The sequence below is a fragment of the Oncorhynchus keta genome, chromosome 28 (assembly GCF_023373465.1).
Source record: "Oncorhynchus keta strain PuntledgeMale-10-30-2019 chromosome 28, Oket_V2, whole genome shotgun sequence".
NCBI lineage: Eukaryota > Metazoa > Chordata > Actinopteri > Salmoniformes > Salmonidae > Oncorhynchus > Oncorhynchus keta.
The window spans coordinates 77175077-77197042 of NC_068448.1; the positions used below are offsets into that span (position 1 = coordinate 77175077).

General features: G+C 47.3%; 1 protein-coding gene and 1 long non-coding RNA gene across 10 annotated transcripts in view; both read left to right on the forward strand.

Moving 5' to 3' along the window:
- Window positions 1–21966, forward strand: part of LOC118372972 (abl interactor 1-like) — a 126067-nt gene that overhangs the window by 31471 nt on the left and 72630 nt on the right. The gene's annotated exons all lie outside the window — the stretch shown is intronic.
- On the forward strand, window positions 7070–11141 carry LOC127912920 (uncharacterized). 5 transcript variants are annotated; one of them, XR_008084053.1, is made up of 3 exons: window positions 7070–8664; window positions 8785–8863; window positions 9315–11141. It is a non-coding gene; the product is annotated as an uncharacterized LOC127912920 (long non-coding RNA). The 5 variants fall into 5 exon arrangements; XR_008084054.1 differs by lacking the exons at window positions 7070–8664; window positions 8785–8863 and adding an exon at window positions 8956–9068 and having other exon boundaries at window positions 9233–9806; window positions 10012–11141; XR_008084056.1 differs by lacking the exons at window positions 7070–8664; window positions 8785–8863 and adding an exon at window positions 8956–9068 and having other exon boundaries at window positions 9233–9765; window positions 10012–11141.

Here is a 21966-nt window from a genome sequence, read left to right on the forward strand (position 1 = left end):
GTGACGCCTCTTGAACTGGGATGCAGTGCCTTAGACTGCTACACCATTATTTTGCCATAGATTTTTATTTTTTATTCTCCCTGACAATTTGGCCACCAACAATTGTATTTATCGGTTAAAAAGCAAACGCAAAAGCAAAAGTTGACCCTGATAGATCAGCTCACTGTTGCCCTTTGCCTCACACTGTTAGTCCAAACTGGGACTCCTAGGCCTCAGACCAGGCTCACACTGTTAGTCCAAACTGGGTCTCCCAGGCCACAGACCAGGCTCATACTGTTAGTCCAAACTGGGTCTCCCAGGCCACAGACCAGGCTCATACTGTTAGTCCAAACTGGGACTCCCAGGCCACAGACCAGGCTCATACTGTTAGTCCAAACTGGGACTCCCAGGCCACAGACCAGGCTCATACTGTTAGTCCAAACTGGGACTCCCAGGCCACAGACCAGGCTCATACTGTTAGTCCAAACTGGGACTCCCAGGCCACAGACCAGGCTCATACTGTTAGTCCAAACTGGGACTCCCAGGCCACAGACCAGGCTCATACTGTTAGTCCAAACTGGGACTCCCAGGCCACAGACCAGGCTCATACTGTTAGTCCAAACTGGGACTCCCAGGCCACAGACCAGGCTCATACTGTTAGTCCAAACTGGGACTCCCAGGCCACATACCAGGCTCACACTGTTAGTCCAAACTGGGACTCCCAGGCCACAGACCAGGCTCACACTGTTAGTCCAAACTGGGACTCCCAGGCCACAGACCAGGCTCATACTGTTAGTCCAAACTGGGACTCCCAGGCCACAGACCAGGCTCACACTGTTAGTCCAAACTGGGACTCCTAGGCCACAGACCAGGCCACAGACCAGGCCACAGACCAGGCCGCAGACCAGGCCAGGCCACAGACCAGACCAGGCCGCAGACCAGGCCGCAGACCAGACCAGGCCGCAGACCAGACCAGACCGCAGACCAGACCGCAGACCAGACCGCAGACCAGACCGCAGACCAGACCAGGCCGCAGACCAGACCAGGCCACAAACCAGACCAGGCCGCAGACCAGGCCGCAGACCAGGCCGCAGACCAGGCCACAGACCAGGCCACAGACCAGGCCACAGACCAGGCCACAGACCAGGCCACAGACCAGGCCACAGACCAGGCCAGGCCACAGACCAGGCCAGGCCGCAGACCAGGCCACAGACCAGGCCACAGACCAGGCCACAGACCAGACCACAGACCAGACCACAGACTAGACCACAGACTAGACCACAGACTAGACCACAGACTAGACCACAGACTAGACCACAGACCAGACCACAGTCATTTGGAGCAGGTAAATCCACCAGCTCATCTAATCAGGTCATTAAGGACTTGGAACAAAGGGACTAAGACATGTGGCAGCTCACCATGGACTACAGCTGGTAAATGTTGACCAATGTCCCAAACCCTACATCATAATGTAGCCTGGAGATTATGCAACCATTTAGTCATAGCCTTCAGGTCAAGTCTTGACACTGTGTTTGGGGTCGTAGTTGACAGTTGTTAATAATGATAGTAGAACAGAGAAGACCCTCCCCTGTTTCTATGTTTTCTCTAATGGATCGAGGCAAAGAATGTCTGAAATGTCCCAATGATAAACTGAAGGTCAAGACTCCTACATGAACGTTGAAGTTATTCTGAGAGAGAGAGCGAGAGAGCGAGAGAGAGAGTCAACACTCACAGATGACACACCTAGGTCCAAAACGGCACTTTATTCCTGTCTCCATGACAACGATCCTTGCCATCCCTGACAATCACGAACCTGCAAAGAGAGCGAAATTGGTTGAACATAACAACATGATAACCAGAGAGAACCTACTCACTCACTGCAATGGTCTGATGGAGTTGCTGAGCACAGTTCACCATCTGTTTCACTGTATTGGCAAATACAGAGGGGGGGTTTCGTCTTTGGTTGCCATAGCCTTTCTGTGTGTATCCATGGCAATATCTGTGTAGTTAGATGAGGGCATGGAGGGTCTGGGTTGTTCAAGTAAACAACCACATTCCTCTGTCAACAACTACTATTAGTAAACAACCACATTCCTCTGTCAACTACTTCTATTAGTAAACAACCACATTCCTCTGTCAACTACTTCTAATCGTAAACAACCACATTCCTCTGTCAACTACTTCTATTAGTAAACAACCACATTCCTCTGTCAACTACTTCTATTAGTAAACAACCACATTCCTCTGTCAACAACTACTATTAGTAAACAACCACATTCCTCTGTCAACTACTTCTATTAGTAAACAACCACATTCCTCTGTCAACAACTACTATTAGTAAACAACCACATTCCTCTGTCAACAACTACTATTAGTAAACAACCACATTCCTCTGTCAACTACTTCTATTAGTAAACAACCACATTCCTCTGTCAACTACTTCTAATCGTAAACAACCACATTCCTCTGTCAACTACTTCTATTAGTAAACAACCACATTCCTCTGTCAACAACTACTATTAGTAAACAACCACATTCCTCTGTCAACAACTACTATTAGTAGTGACTATGAATGGGTTAGTATAGCGTGCCTTTCTCTGTAATGGTGGAGCGAACAATTCATTGGTCGTTTGTTAATAGTAGCTGGATTGACGGCTATGAATGATTTGTTGACTTTAGTAGTATGATGTTTTCTCTGTCCCGACAATGTGGATGGATGTCCATGAACTGTGGATCATAACTGAGAGTTAGGGCCTCGGTCTGTGTTAATAACTGAGAGTTAGGGCCTCGGTCTGTGTTAATAGCTGAGAGTTAGGGCCTCGGTCTGTGTTAATAGCTGAGAGTTAGGGCCTCGGTCTGTGTTAATAACTGAGAGTTAGGGCCTCGGTCTGTGTTAATAGCTGAGAGTTAGGGCCTCGGTCTGTGTTAATAACTGAGAGTTAGGGCCTCGGTCTGTGTTAATAACTGAGAGTTAGGGCCTCGGTCTGTGTTAATAACTGAGAGTTAGGGCCTTTGTCTGTGTTAATAACTGAGAGTTAGGGCCTTTGTCTGTGTTAATAACTGAGAGTTAGGGCCTCGGTCTGTGTTAATAACTGAGAGTTAGGGCCTCGGTCTGTGTTAATAACTGAGAGTTAGGGCCTTTGTCTGTGTTAATAACTGAGAGTTAGGGCCTTTGTCTGTGTTAATAACTGAGAGTTAGGGCCTTTGTCTGTGTTAATAAATGAGAGTTAGGGCCTCGGTCTGTGTTAATAACTGAGAGTTAGGGTAGCCTAGTGGTTAGTGTAGAGGTGGCAGGTAGCCTAGTGGTTAGTGTAGGGGCGGCAGGTAGCCTAGTGGTTAGAGTGTAGGGGCGGCAGGTAGCCTAGTGGTTAGAGTGTTGGACTTGTAACCGAAAGGTTGCAAGATCAAATCACCGAGCTGACAAGGTACAAAATCTGTCGTTCTGCCCCTGAACAAGGCAGTTAACCCACTGTTCCTTGGTAGGCCGTCATTGTAAAATAATCATTTGTTCTTGCCTAGTTAAATAAAGGTAAAATAAATAATGTCCCCTCCCAGAAAGTGGATGGATGGGAGATTAGCCCAGCTCATGTGCTGGTGGTGGACTGGAGATTAGCCCAGCTCATGTGCTGGTGGTGGATGGGAGATTAGCCCAGCTCATGTGCTGGTGGTGGATGGGAGATTAGCCCAGCTCATGTGCTGGTGGTGGACTGGAGATTAGCCCAGCTCATGTGCTGGTGGTGGATGGGAGATTAGCCCAGCTCATGTGCTGGTGGTGGATGGGAGATTAGCCCAGCTCATGTGCAGGTGGTGGATGGGAGATTAGCCCAGCTCATGTGCTGGTGGTGGATGGGAGATTAGCCCAGCTCATGTGCTGGTGGTGGATGGGAGATTAGCCCAGCTCATGTGCTGGTGGTGGATGGGAGATTAGCCCAGCTCATGTGCTGGTGGTGGATGGGAGATTAAGAGGACTGCAGCACATTACAATATCTTTAAAAGTGTGTGTGTGTGTGTGTGTGTGTGTGTGTGCACGCTCAGGGTTGGTTGTTCTCAAAACACTACAAACCCCTATTTCCCTGGAGAGGATGTACTCTAATTCTTGCCATAATTCCCTCAGTCATTTCTGCCGATGCCAGTTTTCCCATGGGTCTGTGGAGGGGGGTCTGTGGTGGAGGGGGGTGATGACAGTGACAGGCAACACTGTCTTGGTCACTGCTCTATATATATGACTGTCTTGGTCACTGTGCTCTATATATATGACTGTTTGGGTTGATGGGGGGGGGGTGTTGATGGATTGATGTGGGGGTGTGTTGATGTGGGGGTGTGTTGATGGGGGGATGAGTTGATGGGGGAGATGCACTTGGGCGGGCCAGTGCACTTGGATGCACTTGGGCGGGCCAGTGCACTTGGATGCACTTGGGCGGGCCAGTGCACTTGGATGCACTTGGGCGGGCCAGAAGGATGGACTTGGGCGGGCCAGAAGGATGGACTTGGGCGGGCCAGAAGGATGGACTTGGGCGGGCCAGAAGGATGGACTTGGGCGGGCCAGAAGGATGGACTTGGGCGGGCCTGAAGGATGGACTTGGGCGGGCCAGAAGGATGGACTTGGGCGGGCCAGAAGGATGGACTTGGGCGGGCCAGAAGGATGGACTTGGGCGGGCCAGAAGGATGGACTTGGGCGGGCCAGAAGGATGGACTTGGGCGGGCCAGAAGGATGGACTTGGGCGGGCCAGGAGGATGGACTTGGGCGGGCCAGGAGGATGGACTTGGGCGGGCCAGAAGGATGGACTTGGGCGGGCCTGAAGGATGCACTTGGGCGGGCCTGAAGGATGCACTTGGGCGGGCCAGAAGGATGCACTTGGGCGGGCCAGAAGGATGCACTTGGGCGGGCCAGAAGGATGCACTTGGGCGGGCCAGAAGGATGCACTTGGGCGGGCCAGAAGGATGCACTTGGGCGGGCCTGAAGGATGCACTTGGGCGGGCCTGAAGGATGGACTTGGGCGGGCCTGAAGGATGGACTTGGGCGGGCCTGAAGGATGGACTTGGGCGGGCCAGAAGGATGCACTTGGGCGGGCCAGAAGGATGCACTTGGGCGGGCCAGAAGGATGCACTTGGGCGGGCCAGAAGGATGCACTTGGGCGGGCCAGAAGGCTAATTGAAGTCAGTGCTGCGCTCAGCGCTGAACTGTTCCATGCGTAAAGCATCTGCCACACGCACACACACGCACAGTGTGTGCCTGTGTGTGTCCTGCAGAGAGCTGGCTTTTTGACCTCCCTCATATGTGCTGTGTGATGTACAGAGATAGATTTCATCCAAACAAGATATGAACTTCCACAGATGAGTGTGTGTATGCAGCTGGGGCCTCTGTCTTTCTCTTTCTAAGTTTGTAACTGCACAGGGTGGGGTTGGAACAGTCATCCTTACCAAAGCATTCCTCTCCACCTAACAAACTATCTCCAATTAGATCCAATCATATTTTCCTCTGTTCCCCCGTAGCTCCATGAACACCAGTGGGACCTTCCCTTTTAGAAGAGAGAGAGACATTAAACTGTTTTTCCCTCAAAGCTAAACCAGTCATTTCCCCTGGATTAGTTTATGGGGCGGGACACAAATATCCCAGAAGCATCACCAAAGGCAGATAGCTAAAGGCTATTGGCCGAGGCTCTGCTGCGTACGTGTGTCACTCGCATAAATTACCATCTGCTTCCTGACAGATTAGCTGTAGTCCTCTGTAGTTCAGTTAGTAGAGCACAGTTCTCCGTAGTTCAGTTAATAGAGCATGGTTCTCTGTAGTTCAGTTAGTAGAACATGGTCCTCTGTAGTCCAGTTAGTAGAACACGGTCCTCTGTAGTCCAGTTAGTAGAACACGGTCCTCTGTAGTTCAGTTAGTAGAACACGGTCCTCTGTAGTTCAGTTAGTAGAACACGGTCCTCTGTAGTTCAGTTAGTAGAACATGGTCCTCTGTAGTTAGTAGAACACGGTCCTCTGTAGTTCAGTTAGTAGAACAGGGTCCTCTGTAGTTCAGTTAGTAGAACATCGTCCAGTTAGTAGAACACGGTCCTCTGTAGTTCAGTTAGTAGAACACGGTCCTCTGTCGTTCAGTTAGTAGAACACGGTCCTCTGTCGTTCAGTTAGTAGAACACGGTCCTCTGTAGTTCAGTTAGTAGAACACGGTCCTCTGTCGTTCAGTTAGTAGAACACGGTTCCCTGTAGTTCATGGCGCTTGGAAAGCCAGAATAGTGGGTTCGATTCCCAGGACCACTAATACATCAAATGAATGCATGCGTGACTGTAAGTGTTGTTTGACAAAAGCATCTGCTAAATGTCATATTGTATCTACATATTCTGTTATATGTGCCACTCTCAGAAATGACCATCTGCTTCCTGACAGATCAGCTGTTTTGAGTCACAGATGTTTATAACCAATCTGAGATGACACACTGGATAGCAGTGCTCTTAATTCAGCCGCAAGAAAAGTCGCTACGGGATTAATCCCTGAGGTGTTGATTCAGTGAGCGAGGTGCTGCTGGTCTGCACACAGTGGAAAGACTTAATATGTGTCGAGCTGGAAGTCTGTTTCTTTTCACACTGTTGTTTTGTCAATCCCTTGGGATGCCTTACACCCCTACACCCCTACACTGGAACAAAGTCAGTGAGTATGTGGAGGCAGTCTGTACTCTAAAGACTTTTTTAGTTTTTTACCGAACACTCATGCGCAGATAGATGTAGGATCTTAATTTAAATTTGTAGTTTATTTGAAGTTTTAATAAAGATTCTGACGTTTTATAATTTCCACTTTGAAATTTCAGACTTCTGTTACCCTTAAGAAAAATGTATCAACCCCCAAAAAAAAAAAAATTCCATTAATTATAATCCACATAATCCCACTTCCTGTTGCTGCGGGATTATTTTCCTGCTGTAGCAAAACTGTACACAACCAGAGACCATTTTTATAATAATATTTTGAAATTGTTCTTTTGAAATGTCAATGTGGTGCAATTGTGTAAAGTGGACTCATTTTACCCCGACTCAATATTTTCTAATGGAGGTTCTGAAAAACTGTTCAACCCCCAAAAAAAAAAAAAATGTCCATTAATTATAATCCACATAATCCCACTTCCTGTTGCTGCGGGATTATTTTCATTTTACCCCGACTCAATATTTTCTAATGGAGGTTCTGAAAAACTGATATGCTCCATTTTGTAGTTAAATTCGAGACTCCAGTCTTCAATTGACTTGGTTTATTGGCGACATGCCAAGGCGAGATGGGCAAAATCACAGAAGTTGTTTTTTTTTTGTGCAGAAACTCTTATAGGTTGAGTCCAAACAAAATGGCCGACATTGACATGTTGTCCTGACTCTTTGAAAATGCTGTTTTTCCTCTGATGGGAATGTCGATCTGCCTGAGTTTTCTCACACTGGATTAATAGTTGGCTGGTCTCTTCCCGTCCCTCTCCTGCCCCCCGGCTGTGCAGTGTTGAATGTGTTCTGGAGAGTGGGTGTTAAATTCACTGGATGAATCCTGTTTTTCCACAGATTCGCTACATTTACTGCCAGAACCCGATCCGTCGAGGACTCCTTGACCGGACATTTTGGCTAACTCGTCAGATGGAAGCTCTTTAAAATAATGTGCTGAGTTATACTAACCTCTCTGAGAAACTGGCCTCTCCCAGGGCTCCTGGACAACCATGTTGGCTCGCTCCACAGATGAAGGCTTTCAGATGTTCTGGCTTACACTGCCCTGAGAAACAGACAGAAGCCAGACATGGGGTTTTGTCTTTGAGTGGTCTGTCCTCACCTTACCGGAAACAGCAATGGTTTGACTCACTCCACCTATAGATGTGCTTGGTACAGTGGACAGAAGCCAGACACGGGTTCTCGATCTTCGCTTGCTTTTCAAAACCCATTTGCTGAGAAGTGGGAAAGGGACCTCCTGACTTTCTCATCCGATAATGAGTTTTGAGAAGGAGGCTAGGAGAGAGGACGTGAGGAATCAAGGAAATAGCAATTGTGATAATCCAACAGTGAGAGTTGTGACAGAGGTTGATAGTTCTGCCTCAGCGATCTTCACTTGTGGTCTGTGGGAGAGTGTAGAGTTAATCATTTTACTACCAGAAATAAGACATGTATTGTACTATTCTAAAGTGTGTAATGGGAACTGAGAGTCATTTTGCGTCTTGTGTGTGTGTGTGTGTGTGTGTGTGTGTGTGAGGTATCTCTCTGGGGAACACAGACTTTGCCAGTTTGCTGAAACATCTGACCATGGCTGTTTTCTCTCTCTGTCCAAATATAATCATGTATGGTTTAGCTCTATTATAAACCATTGGTACATTTGATCCTGTCGTTCTAACCACGAACACACACACACACGCTCGGGCATGAAGGGCATGTTTGTCTGTTAATGTTCCCCATGCTGTTCCCCACACCCAGCTCAACCCTGATGCTTACAGATATGTTGTGTCCACCCAGCTCATCCCTGATAGGTCTACTGTTCTGTTGTGTCCACCCAACTCATCCCTGATAGGTCTACAGGTCTGTTGTGTCCACCCAGCTCAACACTGATAGGTCTACAGGTCTGTTGTGTCCACCCAGCTCATCCCTGATAGGTCTACAGGTCTGTTCTGTCCACCCAGCTCATCCCTGATAGGTCTACTGGTCTGTTGTGTCCACCCAACTCATCCCTGATAGGTCTACTGGTCTGTGTCCACCCAGCTCATCCCTGATAGGTCTACAGGTCTGTTCTGTCCATCCAGCTCAACCCTGATAGGTCTACTGGTCTGTTGTGTCCACCCAACTCATCTCTGATAGGTCTACTGGTCTGTGTCCACCCAGCTCATCCCTGATAGGTCTACTGGTCTGTTGTGTCCACCCAGCTCAACCCTGATAGGTCTACTGTTCTGTTGTGTCCACCCAGCTCATCCCTGATAGGTCTACAGATCTGTTCTGTCCATCCAGCTCAACCCTGATAGGTCTACTGGTCTGTTGTGTCCACCCAGCTCATCCCTGATAGGTCTACTGGTCTGTTGTGTCCACCCAGCTCATCCCTGATAGGTCTACTGGTCTGTTGTGTCCACCCAGCTCAACCCTGATAGGTAGACAGGTATGTTGTGTCCACCCAACTCATCCCTGATAGGTCTACTGGTCTGTTTTGTCCACCCAGCTCAACCCTGATAGGTCTACTGGTCTGTTGTGTCCACCCAGCTCAACCCTGATAGGTAGACAGGTATGTTGTGTCCACCCAACTCATCCCTGATAGGTCTACTGGTCTGTTGTGTCCACCCAGCTCAACCCTGATAGGTCTACTGGTCTGTTGTGTCCACCCAGCTCATCCCTGATAGGTCTACTGGTCTGTTGTGTCCACCCAGCTCAACCCTGATAGGTCTACTGGTCTGTTGTGTCCACCCAGCTCAACCCTGATAGGTCTACTGGTCTGTTGTGTCCACCCAGCTCAACCCTGATAGGTCTACTGGTCTGTTGTGTCCACCCAGCTCAACCCTGATAGGTCTACTGGTCTGTTGTGTCTACCCAGCTCATCCCTGATGGGTCTACTGGTCTGTTGTGTCCACCCAGCTCAACCCTGATAGGTCTACTGGTCTGTTGTGTCCACCCAGCTCAACCCTGATAGGTCTACTGGTCTGTTGTGTCCACCCAGCTCATCCCTGATAGGTCTACTGGTCTGTTGTGTCCACCCAGCTCATCCCTGATAGGTCTACAGGTCTGTTGTGTCCACCCAGCTCATCCCTGATAGGTCTACTGGTCTGTTGTGTCCACCCAGCTCAACCCTGATAGGTCTACTGGTCTGTTGTGTCCACCCAGCTCAACCCTGATAGGTCTACTGGTCTGTTGTGTCCACCCAGCTCATCCCTGATAGGTCTACTGGTCTGTTGTGTCCACCCAGCTCATCCCTGATAGGTCTACAGGTCTGTTGTGTCCACCCAGCTCATCCCTGATAGGTCTACTGGTCTGTTGTGTCCACCCAGCTCATCCCTGATAGGTCTACTGGTCTGTTGTGTCCACCCAGCTCATCCCTGATAGGTCTACTGGTCTGTTGTGTCCACCCAGCTCAACCCTGATAGGTCTACTGGTCTGTTGTGTCCACCCAGCTCAACCCTGATAGGTCTACTGGTCTGTTGTGTCCACCCAGCTCATCCCTGATAGGTCTACTGGTCTGTTGTGTCCACCCAGCTCATCCCTGATAGGTCTACTGGTCTGTTGTGTCCACCCAACTCATCCCTGATAGGTCTACTGGTCTGTTGTGTCCACCCAGCTCAACCCTGATTGGTCTACAGGTCTGTTGTGTCCACCCAGCTCAACCCTGATAGGTCTACAGGTCTGTTGTGTCCACCCAGCTCAACCCTGATAGATCTACAGGTCTGTTGTGTCCACCCAGCTCAACCCTGATAGGTCTACAGGTATGTTGTGTCCACCCAGCTCAACCCTGATAGGTCTGTTAGAGTTCTTTCCATCCATGGATTAGCTGGTGTTTTATTGTGGGTATCATCTCATCCAGACACGCTGCCAAAGCCCTGAAACTCTGTCGTTACTGAAGTGAAACCAGCTGTGTCTGCACCATGTCTGGAGATTCTCTCTTCTTTCTCTCTTCCCCTGACTCGTCCAGAACAGCATGTGTCAATTCTCTCCCCCTGCTCCTCGACTCTCCCATGACTCCCCCGGTTCTCTGTCCGAGGAATCAGCTGAGGTGTAAATCAATATAGGGAGGTAGCAGTGGTCACCATGGGAACATCCCATGATTCTCATAAACTTCCTCCAGCCGGGATTCGTCATGGCATTGGGACGGACACACACACACACAGTGGTCTAAAATCACTTGTGATACCGCTTATCCTAACCACTTGAGAGGTGTAGTTCCAGCAGACGTCCTGAACCATGTTCTTCAACTAGTTCTCCACAAAGAGAACATACTTGTTCTGCCAATTCGTTTTACTGACATAGTTTCTTGTTGCTGCTCCTACTCATAACATAAACAGACCCAACCTGGCAAACACAGTGTTGGTGAACAGCCACAGCCCAAAGGGAAGGGATTGCTTCCTCATCTTCAACCAAACAACCCTTGGCCTTCATGTCCTGAAATAGCCGTTGACTCCAGCTGGTGCCTGTATGGCGAGGAAGGAATGAAACTGGCAGCAACACATGCTGACTAAGGTCCTCCAATCGTGGAAGAGGGTGACTATTCACTGGGTGGGAGGTGGGTAAGTGGAACGAGAGGAGAAAGCAGAAGGAGAGGAAAAAGACAAGGATATAGCTGAGAGGGGTGAGGTGGTGTGAATGGAGGGGAGGGGAGGTGAGGGGTGAGGTGGGGTAAGGAGATGTGAATGGAGGGGAGGTGAGGGTGAGGTGAGGGGAGGGGTGAGGTGATGTGAATGGAGGGGAGGTGAGGGGTGGGGAGGGGTGAGGTGATGTGAATGGAGGGGGTGAGGTGGGGTAAGGTGATGTGAATGGAGGGGATGTGAGGGGTGAGATGAGGTGAATGGAGGGGAGGAGGGGTGAGATGAGGTGAGGAGAGAGAGAGAGAGGAGGGAGGGGAAATACATGCACACATTACCAAAGGCTAGCTGACAGAGAAGGTCAAAGGTCAAACCAAGGCTGTCCAGTCAGTGTGTCCTGGGAGAAAAGCGAGCCGATTCTGGGCATGTGGATGATAGTGATTGAGAGCACATGTGAAAGATCCTTCCAGCTGGGCAAGGTCTATTTAACAGAACCCCAGGCAGACTCCTAAAGTAGGTCTATTTAACAGAACCCCAGGCAGACTCCTAAAGTAGGTCTATTTAACAGAACCCCAGGCAGACTCCTAAAGTAGGTCTATTTAACAGAACCCCAGGCAGACTCCTAAAGTAGGTCTATTTAACAGAACCCCAGGCAGACTCCTAAAGTAGGTCTATTTAGCAGAACCCCAGGCAGACTCCTAAAGTAGGTCTATTTAGCAGAACCCCAGGCAGACTCCTAAAGTAGGTCTATTTAGCAGAACCCCAGGCAGACTCCTAAAGTAGGTCTATTTAGCAGAACCCCAGGCAGACTCCTAAAGTAGGTCTATTTAGCAGAACCCCAGGCAGACTCCTAAAGTAGGTCTATTTAGCAGAACCCCAGGCAGACTCCTAAAGTAGGTCTATTTAGCAGAACCCCAGGCAGACTCCTAAAGTAGGTCTATTTAACAGAACCCCGGGCAGACTCCTAAAGTAGGTCTATTTAACAGAACCCCAGGCAGACTCCTAAAGTAGGTCTATTTAACAGAACCCCAGGCAGACTCCTAAAGTAGGTCTATTTAACAGAACCCCAGGCAGACTCCTAAAGTAGGTCTATTTAGCAGAACCCCAGGCAGACTCCTAAAGTAGGTCTATTTAACAGAACCCCAGGCAGACTCCTAAAGTAGGTCTATTTAGCAGAACCCCAGGCAGACTCCTAAAGTAGGTCTATTTAACAGAACCCCAGGCAGACTCCTAAAGTAGGTCTATTTAGCAGAACCCCAGGCAGACTCCTAAAGTAGGTCTATTTAACAGAACCCCAGGCAGACTCCTAAAGTAGGTCTATTTAGCAGAACCCCAGGCAGACTCCTAAAGTAGGTCTATTTAGCAGAACCCCAGGCAGACTCCTAAAGTAGGTCTATTTAGCAGAACCCCAGGCAGACTCCTAAAGTACAAACGGAAAGCAGCTGGTGTTGTGCTCAACTATAGACCTGAAAGAATCAGGAGAAAAGGTTCTTATATAATAATAATATATGCCATTTAGCAGACGCTTTTATCCAAAGCGACTTACAGTCATGTGTGCATACATTCTACGTATGGGTGGTCCCGGGGATCGAACCCACTACCCTGGCGTTACAAGCGCCATGCTCTACCAACTGAGCTACAGAAGGACCCCATGTTCTTCATCGAACACGTTCCTCATCGGAGAACACGTTCCTCATCGGAGAACGCGTTCCTCATCGGAGAACGCGTTCCTCATCGGAGAACGCGTTCCTCATCGGAGAACGCGTTCCTCATCGGAGAACGCGTTCCTCATCGGAGAACGCGTTTCTCATCGGAGAACGCGTTTCTCATCGGAGAACAGCGCGTTCCTCATCGGAGAACAGGTTCCTCATCGGAGAACAGGTTTCTCATCGGAGAACGCGTTTCTCATCGGAGAACGCGTTTCTCATCGGAGAACGCGTTTCTCATCGGAGAATAGGTTCTTCATCAGAAAAGATTCTTCAGGAGAAAATCTTCTTAATAGAACCAGTTCAGTACTGGTCAACAAAAGGCAAAAGTAATGTAATTCGGAAAACGTCCTTGATTGAACTCCAGTTTGAGACTGGAAGAAAAAGGACATTCAACATCCATTCTCATTTGAGCTTTTCTACAATACTAGGTCATTTTAAAGAGTTTATTTCTATGTTATGACCTGGGTCTCTGTCTGTCTCTGTCTTTCTACAATACTAGGTCATTTTAAAGAGTTTATTTCTATGTTATGACCTGGGTCTCTGTCTGTCTCTCTCCCTCTCAAAGCAACGCACAACTCTACTACTGCCCCGTCTTATCCAATCGTGTGGTTATATGCAAATTACAAGAGGCCGCGTCTTACCCAATTACATTAATCCAAATATCCTTGTGGAACCTTGCGACTAGCAGGCAGAAAGAAACAGAAAGATTTGACCGGGGTTCAACGGAAAATATCACAGAAAGATGGAGCAAAGTTACCAGTATCTTTGTTAATATGGCTTGTTCAAACAAAATACAAGTTTCTCTGAAAACCGTATATTCACAGACGAGTTGACGAAACAGTATTTATTAGTTCTCCCCAGCAACTAGAACAAAACCAATGTGCCTGATATGTAGTGAGTGTGTATCCCTGGTGACGAGTGCCGATGCTCCATTATGACACCAGGCATAGTAAAGTGGATCAGACGTATCCCCCGAACACGGAGGTGAGAACAAACGAGATGAACCAACTCCAATCCCAATATGAGAGGTCCTTGTCAATTCCCTGACAGCCCAACAAATCAAATCAAATGTATTTATATAGCCCTTCGTACATCAGCTGATATCTCAAAGTGCTGTACAGAAACCCAGCCTAAAACTCCAAACAGCAAGCAATGCAGGTGTAGAAGCACGGTGGCTAGGAAACACTCCCTAGAAAGGCCAAAACCTAGGAAGAAACCTAGAGAGGAACCAGGCTATATGGGGTGGCCAGTCCTCTTCTGGCTGTGCCGGGTGGAGATTATAACAGAACATGGCCAAGATGTTCAAATGTTCATAAATGACCAGCATGGTTGAATAATAATGAGGCAGAACAGTTGAAACTGGAGCAGCAGCACAGTCAGGTGGACTGGGGACAGCAAGGAGTCATCATGTCAGGTAGTCTTGGGGCACGGTCCTAGGGCTCAGGTCCTCAGAGAGAGAGAAAGAAAGAGAGAATTAGAGAGAGCATATGTGGGGTGGAGTGTTCACTGAGGATAGCCTGGGTTTTTGGGGAAAACACAACAGAGAAAAAGCTTTTCAGACGCTGAGATGGTAAAATAATGGACGCGTGAAGTTGCTGACGACTTGCTTGAAGGTCAACAAAGAGATGAGCTCAGAGAAAAGATCAAACAGACTCCACAGCAACGAGGAGAACTAACACATTAGCTGGAGACTGGACTTCACAACTTGATGAGGTCATTCAGAATACACCGAGTATTTCGTTATCTGTGGATGAATCAACAGAGAACACGAATAATGCTCTGCGTCTGGTGTTTGTCAGATTTTAAGGACGAAACAAAGAAGGACTTCTGTGAGGAAGCTTTAACACATCTAGAAAAACACACACACACACACACACACACACACACACACACACACACACACACACACACACACACACACACACACAGGATATCCATGAGGCCATCAAAGAGATGCTGATTAAAAAGGGGGAGTGATCTGATGACTCCGGCCAGCGCTCCCTCCCCTGAGAAAAACATTAGTTTGAGAGGATGGGAAAACGATAATGACACCCGGGGCCTCGTTTGTCAATACCTGGGGCCTCATTTGTCAATACCTGGGGCCTCATTTGTCAATACCTGGGGCCTCATTTGTCAATACCTGGGGCCTCATTTGTCAATACCTGGGGCCTCATTTGTCAATACCTGGGGCCTCATTTGTCAATACCTGGGGCCTCATTTGTCAATACCTGGGGCCTCATTTGTCAATACCTGGGGCCTCATTTGTCAATACCTGGGGCCTCATTTGTCAATACCTGGGGCCTCATTTGTCAATACCTGGGGCCTCATTTGTCAATACCTGGGGCCTCATTTGTCAATACCCGGGGCCTCATTTGTCAATACCCGGGGCCTCATTTGTCAATACCCGGGGCCTCATTTGTCAATACCCGGGACCTCATTTGTCAATACCGGGACCCATTTGGGGCCTCATTTGTCAATATTTGTCAATACCTGGGGCCTCATTTGTCAATACCTGGGGCCTCATTTGTCAATACCAAGTAGAGAAAGTGTGGAGCGTCATACACACGCTCGGTAGGAGGTAACTTGATAAATACCAACTGTTCGCAGCCTCGGTGCTCGTGCACCACCTGGCTATTTGCCTCATTTGTCAATCATCCCCTGGGACCTCATTTGTCAATACCCGGGGCCTCATTTGTCAATACCGGGGCCTCATTTGTCAATACCTGGGGCCTCATTTGTCAATACTGTTTAATCATCCAAAAGGAGTAGACAAGTGACAGGTTAAAGGTCAAAACCAGATCAGAGTCCAGGAGGCCTCAGAATGGTTTGTCAATATTGATTGACTTGACTAAACATACAAGACGAACTGGCACTGAGAGACAGGAAACACAGGGATAAATACACTGGGGAAAATAAACAACACCTGGAGGGGGTGGAGCCAATCACAGGAGCAGGTGAAACAGATCAGGGCGTGACAAACAGCTGTTCTGCAGAATAAACGAGTCTCGCGTTCCACCACATTCACCTGCACAATGGGGCGGCAGGGTAGCCTAGTGGTTAGAGTGTAGAGGCGGCAGGGTAGCCTAGTGGTTAGAGTGTAGAGGCGGCAGGGTAGCCTAGTGGTTAGAGTGTAGAGGCGGCAGGGTAGCCTAGTGGTTAGAGTGTAGAGGCGGCAGGGTAGCCTAGTGGTTAGAGTGTAGAGGCGGCAGGGTAGCCTAGTGGTTAGAGCGTTGGACTCGTAACCGGAAGGTTGCAAGTTCAAACCCCCGAGCTGACAAGGTACAAATCTGTCGTTCTGCCCCTGAACAGGCAGTTAACACACTGTTCCTAGGCCGTCATTGAAAATAAGAATTTGTTCTTAACTGACTTGCCTGGTTAAATAAAGGATAAAAAATAAAAACATTAAGAGTGGAAGCCTTTTCTGTTCACATCTTTCAACTGGTGTTTGGGATGGGCACTTTGACGTCTAATTGCTCTGTTCGTATTTGGGAACCCATTGATGGCAAGGAAACTCCTTTTGACTTTAACCTGTTGTGCGATGAAAAGTTTATGTTATAGTGTGTTTTGCTGATGATGCTGATGCATCCAAAAGATTGGCTCATTGAGGTGCTGAAAAGTGTCCCGTTGTGTCCCGTTGCCAAAAACCCAGAGGGTGGATAGCACTTGGATGTGCACCGGAATGGCATATGTTAGCCTTTCTAAAGGAGCTCTTTAATCCTCACAAAAATGCTATCAGATTGGTTTTGGGGAAACAATATCTGATCTATACTTTCTTCCAAAAAAAGTCCCACCTGTCTCTAAAAAACAAGCTCTCTGCTAAATGCAGCATCTTCCAACTTGAGGAGGAGCAGCCATTCCATTTCCCGTTATCTAGTTTTAATGGTATTTAAACATGGGTTTCACTTTCACACGTGCCTCCTAATTAAACAAATTACTGGACTTTAAATATGGATTATTATCGTGACAAATGAACTGATCAAATATATAGCCTGGAAGTATATGTTGCATCAATTCACCGTGGAAATAAATATTCAGAAATGAAACAATTTCACACATTTTCAACATGTACAGATTGGTTGAAGTGCTATAGAGGATGTTGTCCTTCTGGCAGGTTCCTATTTACAATGACGGCCTACTGGGGAACAGTGGGTTAATTGTCTTGTTGCAGAACTCTGTAGTTCTGTCAGAGTGGTCATTGGGTTCTTGGTCACCTCCCTCATCGAAGGTCCTTCCTGCCCAGTTTCTCAGTTTGGTTGGACGGTCAGCTCTAGGCAGAGTCGGGGTAGTTCCATATTTTTTCAATTTGCTAATGATGGAGATCACTGTGCTCTTGGAAACTTTCAACACTCTAGAAATTGTTTTATACCCTTCCCAGATACAGTGCCTTTGGAATGTATTCAGACCCCTTGACTTTTTCCACATTTTGTTACATTTCAGCCTTATTCTAAAATAGATTTAAAAAAAATTAAATCCTCAAATCTACACACATAATTATAAAGCAGAAAAACAGATTTATAAAATGTTTTGCAAATGTGTATATATAAAAAATAAAAATAAAATACCTTATTTACATAAGTATTCAGACCCTTGACTCAAAGTAATCCTTCTCACCCCCACCCCCCCCCTTAAAAGATTTAGATGCACTATTGTAAAGTGGCTGTTCCACTGGATGTCATAAGGTGAATGCACCAATTTGTAAGTCGCTCTGGATAAGAGCGTCTGCTAAATGACTTAAATGTAAATGTAAATGTAATGAAATTGAGCTCAGGTGCATCTTGTTTTCATTGATTGGAGTCCACCTGTGATAAATTAAATTGATTGGACATGATTTGGAAAGAAACACACCTATATAAGGTTCCACAGTTGACAGTTGTCGTGACGTTGTATTTGTTAATATGATGACTGTTGTTCATCGAATTATTAAAAGTTTCTAATTGCGTGATTAACTGAATCGAGCAATTATTAACCTGGGGCACCTTAGGAAAAGTAGGTTTTATTGAGTTTATATTTCCGAAATTAACTCAAAGAATATCAGAATATCGATTTTTACAACAGCCGCTAATGAACCAGTTGCCTCTACAATCTGGTTCTGAACGTCATATAGCCCGTGAATCTGCAAGGACCCGGGTCTCACCAATGAGTTCGGACCCGGGTCTCACCAATGAGTTCGGACCCGGGTCTCACCAATGAGTTCGGACCCGGGTCTCACCAATGAGTTCGGACCCGGGTCTCACCAATGAGTTCGGACCCGGGTCTCACCAATGAGTTCGGACCCGGGTCTCACCAATGAGTTCGTACCACACCAATCTTAGTTGAATATTTCATTTACTAAAAAGCTAAAATGATGATAAAAGATACACATTATAGGCTATTGATTTAGAACTTAGTATAACGGGCCAACACACTATGGCGCGTGTTTCCCACAATGAGGATTTCAAAAGAGAAAGAAAAAAGAAAGTACACGAGAGAAACATACATTTGGGTGAATTTGTCAGCTATGCTATTCTAACCCTAGCCTTGCCCCAAACGGCCTCTCTTATGGGTCAGAATATAATGATGTAATTACTTGGGGAAGTTCTCCAAGGATTTTCTGCGTGGAGCGTTCAGGCTGCTCGATGACTCACTTCTCCGGCGTCCTCACATCGTCCTCCCGATGTCAGTCTCCTTTTGGCTTAGGAGTCTGTTCCCTTGCTCTGGAAGGGGTCTTCTGAGGCCAGACCGCTCTGTAGCTCAGAGCTCACAGCATAGGAATGAAACCCTTTAGACCACGATTCCCTTTTGATTTGGATATTTTCCACACAACGTACAATGTATAAACATCAAACATATACTAGGAAAACTCTTTACGTTACAATGTTTTTGTAATAACGTCATCTATTAACCTTTAACAAAACAAAAATGACATACATTTTCATATTCCATCTAATCGTCATGACCACCATTCTTCCAAAGTCCCTTTTATTTCATGTTTAATGTTCTGAGGCTGGGTCTCCATAGTAACAGGACAAAGGAATGTGTCTGTGGCCTGAGATTTACCAGTGGCGTGAGGGGTCATATAAAAAAAAACACATTGTCAGACCCCTAGATCTCCTCCTCCTCTGTTGGGGTTGAGAGATAATCTGTAGGGTTGTGGTCTCCTGTAACCTGACCTGATCAGGACAGTCATGACACAGTGCATGTCATAGAAAAAAAACAAGCAATGAGATCGAAGGAATTGTCCGTAGAGCTCCGAGACATGATCGTGTCCAGGCACAGATCTGGGGAAGGGTATCAAAACATTTCTGTACCAAAACATTTCTGCAGTTACTGACGGTCCAAAAGAACACAGTGACCTCCATAATTTTTAAGTGGAAGAAGTTTGGAACCACCAAGACTCTTCCTAGAGCTGGCCGCCCGGCCAAACTGAGCATTTGGGCGGCAGATAGACTAGTGGTTAGAGTCCTGGGCCAGTAACCGAAATGCTGTTGTTCTTCAACAAGACAATTAACCCACGGTTCCCCAGTAGGCCGTCATTGTAAATAAGAATTTGTTCTTAAATTACTTGCCTGGTTAAATAAAGGTTACACATTTAGGGGAGAAGGGTCTTGGTCAGAGAGGTGACCAAGAACCTGATGGTCACTCTGACAGAGGTCCAGAGTCCTCTGTGGAGATGGGAGAACCTTCCAGAAGGACAACCATTTCTGCAGCATTCCAACAATCAGGCCTTTATGGTAGAGTGGCCAGACGGAAGCCACTCCTCAGTAAAAAGCACATGACAGCCCGATTGAAATTTGCCAAAAGGCACCTAAAGACACACGGACCATGAGAAACAAGATTATCTGGTCTGATTAAACCAAGATTGAAGTCTTTGGCCTGAATGCCAAGTGTAACAGGAGGAAACCTGGCACCATCCCTACAGTGAAGCATGGTGATGGCAGCATCATGCTGTGAGAATGTTTTTCAGCGGCAGTGACTGGGAGACTAGTCAGGATTGAGGGAAAGATGAACGAAGCAAAGTACAAAGATATTCTTGATGAAAACCTGCTCCAGAGCGCTCAGGACCTCAGACTGGGGCGAAGGTTCACCTTCCAACAGGACAGCGACCCAAAGCACACAGCCAAGACAACACAGGAGTGGCTTCGGGACAAGTCTCTGAATGTTCTTGAGTGACCCAGCCAGACCCCGGACTTGAACCCGATCAAACATCTCTGGAGATACCCAAAAATAGCTGTGCAGCAACGCTCCCCATCCAACCTGACAAAGCTTGAGAGGATCTGCCGAGAAGAATGGGAGAAACTCCCCAAATACAGGTGTGCCAAGCTTGAAGTGTCGTACCAAAGAAGACTCGAGGGCCTGAATACTTATGTAAATGTTATATTTTATTGTTATTATGGGTATTGTCTGCAGATTGATGAGGGGGGAAAACAACAATTTAATCCATTTTAGAACATGGCTGTAACGTAACAAAATGTTACGCCTACGGAGCTGTGAGGGGAACGGCACCTCAGTACCTCCAGGCTCTGATCAGGCCCTACACCCAAACAAGGGCACTGCGTTCATCCACCTCTGGCCTGCTCGCCTCCCTACCACTGAGGAAGTACAGTTCCCGCTCAGCCCAGTCAAAACTGTTCGCTGCTCTGGCCCCCCAATGGTGGAACAAACTCCCTCACGACGCCAGGACAGCGGAGTCAATCACCACCTTCCGGAGACACCTGAAACCCCACCTCTTCAAGGAATACCTAGGATAGGGTAAGTAAGGGTAAGTAATCCTTCTCTTCTCCCCCCCCAACAAGATTTAGATGCAAGTGGCTGTTCCACTGGTTGTCATAAGGTGTATGCACCAATTTGTAAGTCGCTCTGGATAAGAGCGTCTGCTAAATGACTTAAATGTAAATGGAAATGGAAATGGAAAAAGTCAAGGGGTCTGAACACTTTCAAAATGCACCGTATCCAAAAGTATGTGGACACCCCTTCAAATTAGTGGATTCGGATTCCGGAGACACTGTGTCCATGCTTGACCGCCACCACTACTCATGGCTGTGTGTACATCTGTGCAAACGTTGACGAATCTCACACTCTGCGTGGAAATGATCCTTCGTGTGGTTTACAAACACAGACTTCTGCCAACGCATGATTTATGAACGAGGCCCCTGGAGTGATGTCCTGAAATTCAAGGGGGTACACTGTGTGTCATGGTGTATCAAATAGAGCCCCTCAGCCATGCAATCTCCATAGACAAAACAAACATTGGCAGTAGAATGGCCTTACTGAAGAGCTCAGTAACTTTTAACACCGTTATAGGATGCCACCTTTCCAACAAGTCAGTTCTACAAATTTCTGTCCTGCTAGAGTCCTGGTCAACTGTAAGTGTTGTTATTGTGAAGTGGACCAAGGAGCAACAACGGCTCAGGCGCGAAGTGATAGGCCACGCAAGCTCACTGAGTGCTGAAGTGCGTATAAATCGTCTGTCCTCGGTTGAAACACTCACTACTAAGTTCCAAACTGTCTCTGGAAGCAACGTCAGCACAAGATCTGTTCATACTCTGAATACTCTGAATAATGATCGGCTATGAAAAGCCAACTGACATTTACTCCTGAGGTGCTGACCTGTCGCACCCTCGACAACCACTGTGATTATTATTACTTGACCCTGCTATTCATCTATGAACATTTGAACATCTTGGCCATGTTCTGTTATAATCTCCACCCGGCACAGCCAGAAGAGGACTGGCCACCCCACATAGCCTGGTTCCTCTCTAGGTTTCTTCCTAGGTTTTGGCCTTTCTAGGGAGTGTTTCCTAGCCACCGTGCTTCTACACCTGCATTGCTTGCTGTTTGGGGTTTTAGGCTAGGTTTCTGTATAGCATTTTGAGATATCAGCTGATGTAAGAAGGGCTTTATAAATACATTTGATTTGATTTGATTCATCGGGAGCTTCATGAAATGGGTTTCCATGGCCGAGCAATGCCAAGCGTCTGCTGGAGTGATGTAAAGCTCGCTGCCATTGGACTCTGGAGCAGCGGAAACGCGTTCTCTGGAGTGATGAATCACACTCCACCATCTGGCAGTCTGCCAGA